The sequence below is a fragment of the Triticum aestivum genome, chromosome 5D (genome assembly GCF_018294505.1).
Source record: "Triticum aestivum cultivar Chinese Spring chromosome 5D, IWGSC CS RefSeq v2.1, whole genome shotgun sequence".
Lineage (NCBI taxonomy): Eukaryota > Viridiplantae > Streptophyta > Magnoliopsida > Poales > Poaceae > Triticum > Triticum aestivum.
Genome location: NC_057808.1, coordinates 436,493,312 through 436,498,303, shown reverse-complemented (window position 1 = coordinate 436,498,303; position 4,992 = coordinate 436,493,312). Strand labels below are relative to the sequence as shown.

At 43.7% G+C, this 4,992-nt stretch overlaps 1 pseudogene; it reads left to right on the top strand.

Annotated features, from left to right (window-relative positions):
• The first annotated feature begins 1,214 nt into the window (after positions 1-1,214).
• Positions 1,215-2,761, top strand: LOC123125337 (protein FEZ-like; annotated as a pseudogene).
• The last annotated feature ends 2,231 nt before the right edge of the window (positions 2,762-4,992 follow it).

The following is a 4,992-nucleotide window of genomic DNA, read 5'->3' as shown; positions in this document are numbered from 1 at the left end:
TGGTGCTCTGACAGCAGATAAGGTGTTTTCTCTTGTTTCTTTTTCGAGGAAACGACAAGGTCTTGCGATCTCAATACATGGATAGAAGAAGAAGCAAAAAACTCTGTTCCACACCAACAAGGATGACCCGGGTTTGCAAGAGCTAGCTAGGCGGCACCGGAACAATCGTCGCCTACCGACCATCGCGCCCACACCCCCGCGGATCTGACGTCGTCAAAGATGGCCCTTATCCAGTTCGTCATGTGGATGCTGAGAACAGAATAGACAGATCATCATTACTTTCTAGAGTGTGCAACGGGGCAAGAAACAACTGTGCCGTGTGGAGTGACCAGCAAAAAAAGCTGACTCGCTGTTGGAGCAAATTGGACTGGCTTTCCACCGTGGCAACTCAAGCGATTACTAAAATTTATTTAGTCTACAAAACTGCCCTTAGAATAAGAAGAACCTTCTGTTCCAACACTCATCAGCAGAGTCACTCACGCTACTTCATTAAAAAAAGTGCAAGGTGGTAAGGCTATCACTGTCTCTGGGTAATCAGTCAGTAGGACTCTTATCCCTCTCTCTCTCACACACACGCATGGACATTGAAGGTTATGCTAATTAAGTACAAATTACTATTGTCATTCATTATGCAATGCCCAAAACCTAGACTAATCAGGAAACTGCGTATAATTATCACATGAATCGGAAAATTTTCGTTTCAGGTGTCAAAAGAACATAAATATTCACTGACAACAAAAAAATAAAGCTAAAGGTGCTCAATAAAGAGTTGCATTTATAGTTTCGGTCGGTTATTGCCGTGTACTGGAATTGCATGTCTTTTTCGTTTATCAAAAAGATGAAACAGAAAATCAAAACTAAATCTACAAGGCAAGTGTTGCTGTACTATAGTTTAAGAATGTTTTTACTGCCGTGTGTGAATATTCTAAGTATGAACTGAAAGTGACTGGCATCCATCTCTTCATGCTGCTCGGCCTATCTTAGTTGAGATACTAATCCAGCATTAAACTAATCGCGGCAGCTTTCAAACAGAGAATGAACTAAAAGTGATTATTAAAGGAAGAACAAGACCCTTCAGACCTGTGGGCCTCATCCAGCCGCTCCAGGTAGCATATAAGTACATCTCTCGGCCGGTGATTGTCTTCACCTCAGCTCAGCAGCTTCATCCCAAGAAGCCATTCACTACTGCACAAGCTAGCATTTGTGGGATTACAATGGAGGGCATAAATGATGTCAACATGGACAAATCAGATGAGATCATCATGCCGGGGTTCCGGTTCCATCCTACCGATGAAGAGCTCGTTAGTTTCTACCTCAAGAAGAAGATCCAGCAAAAGCCTATCTCTATTGAGCTCATCAGGCAGCTGGACATCTACAAGTTTGACCCGTGGGACCTCCCAAGTAAGATTGCATCTTCTTACATCTCCTTGTTATACATATTTTTTTCTCTCCTTAACAGATTGGAACACAATTGACTTTTGAGAATTCCAAAGATTGTACTAGTATCTTCCAAGGAGAGGCTAGGAATTAGGATGCTGATTCAACATAAGTTGGTTTCACCCTTAATCTTTAGTTAAGTAAGTCTTGGGCTCATCCATTCACTGGAGGTTCAGTTGAACGAAATCAGTAGTAGTATTGACCATCTTCTCATCACAAGCTAACCTACAGTACATAGATGGGTTACTCACCTTACTACTGCAAAGTCTAACTTCCATGTCCCTTCTCAACGACAGAGCTTGCGAGCACCGGTGAGACGGACTGGTACTTCTACTGCCCAAGGGACCGGAAATATCGCAACAGCGCGAGGCCAAACCGAGTCACAGCAGCTGGGTTCTGGAAAGCCACAGGGACAGACAGGCCGATCTACTCCTCCGAGGGCACCAGGTGCATAGGCCTGAAGAAGTCCCTTGTCTTCTACAGAGGCAGAGCAGCAAGAGGGATCAAAACCGACTGGATGATGCATGAGTTCAGGCTTCCTTCACTAACCGATCCATCACTTCCCAAGAGACCGATCGACAAGAACATCCCGCTCAACGTAAGCACTTCATTTCATATTATGTAGTTACAGAGCTAAATTCAAATGTTATGTCAAATTCTTAAGGTCACTTTTCTGTTGCCAAAAACAAGACTGTTGGACCATATGTAAGATCTTCAAGAAGACCAGTTCGATGGCACAACAAATGGCGTTGTCCCACACTTGGGGGCCTCCACTACCTGAGACAACTGAGCAAGATCTCTTCTCCGCAATGCAACCGATGCAAGCTTCAAATTTTGCTTCACAGAGCTCCTTCTGCTCATCGCAAGTTGCAGAGGCACCAGCAAGTCAGTTCAACAGCAAACATGGGTTCCAGGGACAACAACAGCTTCAGAAACCCAGCAACACATAGGATGGCTCTTCATGCAAGGTCATAAGCTTTAACTGCAATCCCACCATCTTGCCATTCCAAACACAGCCATCACAGAAGCCCGAGCACACTGCACCGCCGCTCTTCAACATGCAGTTTGGGCAGCCTGAGCAGCAGATCACTGGATTTCTGGCTGATTCTTCTGCAGATGTAATGTTGGCATGAGCAGCAGGAACCAAGATTCATCCACAATGAAGCATGGCAATACTTTCAGTATGAACAATGAGTTGGACGCTCCGGGGAGACTCAACTTCCCATTCGATTTAGGAGCAGACTCTTCAGATGACTGGAAGTGCAACATACCTTGGGAATCCTTTCTTAGCCCAACTGTCCTTGCTGAAATGCCACAGTACTAGATACCTTGCCCTACACAGAGTCAGAGGTGTGCGCCACCTTCATCTGTTAGCATTTCTGTTAGAAAAGATAGACACCAGCTATTGTTGTTCAGTTTTGGGTTAGATGTACTGTACATAGTGAGTTATATATACCCTTGTTAACAGCAGAGCTAACAGAGAGAAGATGGGTGTATTGTGTATATCAGTATATATTTTAAGCTGAGTGCTATTGTGATGCTGTACTTTGTGTGGAGAGTTATGAACATATACAGAAATTACAATATGGGCAGCTTCACAAACTAGCAATGGACTGACTAACTCTGAAACTGATTTTTTATTTGAATTTTGAACCGAGATTATCCTGTTTCCAAATTCATGTTTTTATTCTTTTCCTCTAAATGCATATTACCCTTATCAAACACAAGCTCTTTCCTTTAATCCGCAAATACCAACTAAGAATATCCGCAGCCAATACATGGTCACACAATGCAGAAAATCATACAAACTTACAGTTCTAAGTTCATCGCCAAGGTCAATCTCTCCGATAAATGCAACCAAAGATGGATTTTATTGGTAAATGACAAGTTAAATCAAGCTCAACATGATACTATTACACTATGAGACAAAGACAGTATGGAGTGTTGGAAGGAAAATAAATCACAACTCGAGAATGATCATCATATGTAGTACCTGAACTTTACTAGCAAAGGTCTTGGATTCATAAGAAACAACAGCTACAGCAAGCCCAGCCCAGTATTTCGAAATCAGAGGCATGCTCAGTTAAGAACATCTCAGTAAGATTCAGAACAGCTTGCACACCAATTTCTGACATTTCAAATACACCATCTGACCAAAAAAAGGAGGCATAAGTGGCATACATTTGCTTTAGGGTTAGTTTGTGGATGATGCACTGTGCAGTGGAATTGTTACTAATCCCAGTTTGATGCTGTTATTGCGCGAACAAAAAAATTGGAGAGGATTTTATTTCTATTTATTTTCATTTTTTAAGAGACTATTAATTTTTAATTTTTATTTTCTTTAAAGTAGTTTTGCCCCCCCCCCCCCTTCTCTTTAAATCCCCTTTATGGCCATTTTCCTTTTCTTTTCGAGAATCCTTTATGGACTAAAAAATCGGGTTGCGGTGGTACCTAGCACAGCCGCGCACGCACTTAACGGAGTGGCCACCGGCCGGCGCCTCCCCCCACTTCCTCTCTTCGGCTCCGTAATGCCGAAGACCGCCGTCCCCAAATCGCGCGCCTCCCTCCCCCTCCTCCTCCTATCCGGTTGCCGGCTCTCGTCTCCGGCGCCATCCAAGAAAGGCAGACTAGTCCGTCGAGCGTCGACCGCGGTAGCCCGACGGCGGCCGATCGGGGATGGATAGGTGGCTTCGACGGAGGAACTAGGACGGCGACAACTAGCGACGGAGGACCCCGGCCGGCCGGCGACGTGTCTCCGATCTCCGATGTGGTGGGGGGTTCGAGCAGAGCATCCACGGGAGTGAAGAGGAGCTCCGCTAGTGTGTGGTAGCGCTAGCCCGCTCGGCCCATGCAATTGAGGCCCAGAAATGAACCCGCGCCAGCGAGGCAGCGACTGGGCTGGTTCTGGAGAAAAGAAACCCATGCAATAAAAAGATGTGACACAAGTTTTTCTAATTAGCTACCATAACACTGAAAGAAACAAAAATGGGCACACAAAAGACAAATGTGTGTTAAATTTGTCAAAAAGATCCCGTATTTTCAGCAGTAGATGTATGAGGTAGGGTTGCTACTGGGCCGTACTAATAAGAAAACTAATTAGGGCATCCACAATGACGCTATCTTAGAAGTGCCATCTAGGAAACATGCTGAGGTGGAGGAAAGAGAAAGCTAAAAAAAGATTTGCCCTTTCTTAATTAAGAGATGATTTCTTAGCAACAAATCGATCACCACATATTTAGGGGATATCTGTTTGGTAGAGATAAGGCTAAGAGATGTGGATCTCTAAGTACGTAGGGCATTTCGTTCATTCGCTTCCACCTCTCCCTTGAACCTAACCCCTCCCAAACGATTTTCATGATTTTATATAGTTACCATGGCAACAATTTAAGATCCTCTTTCCAAACCACCTTAAATTTCGTAATACATATACAGACGTGTCATGGCAATCTTATTTTGTATTCAATCTATGTTCATTTCAAGGAAATTTATTTTGCTTTTTAAACTATAAATTATCCATGGCAAACTTTTTTCGGATGTTTTTGCAATGGACAACTT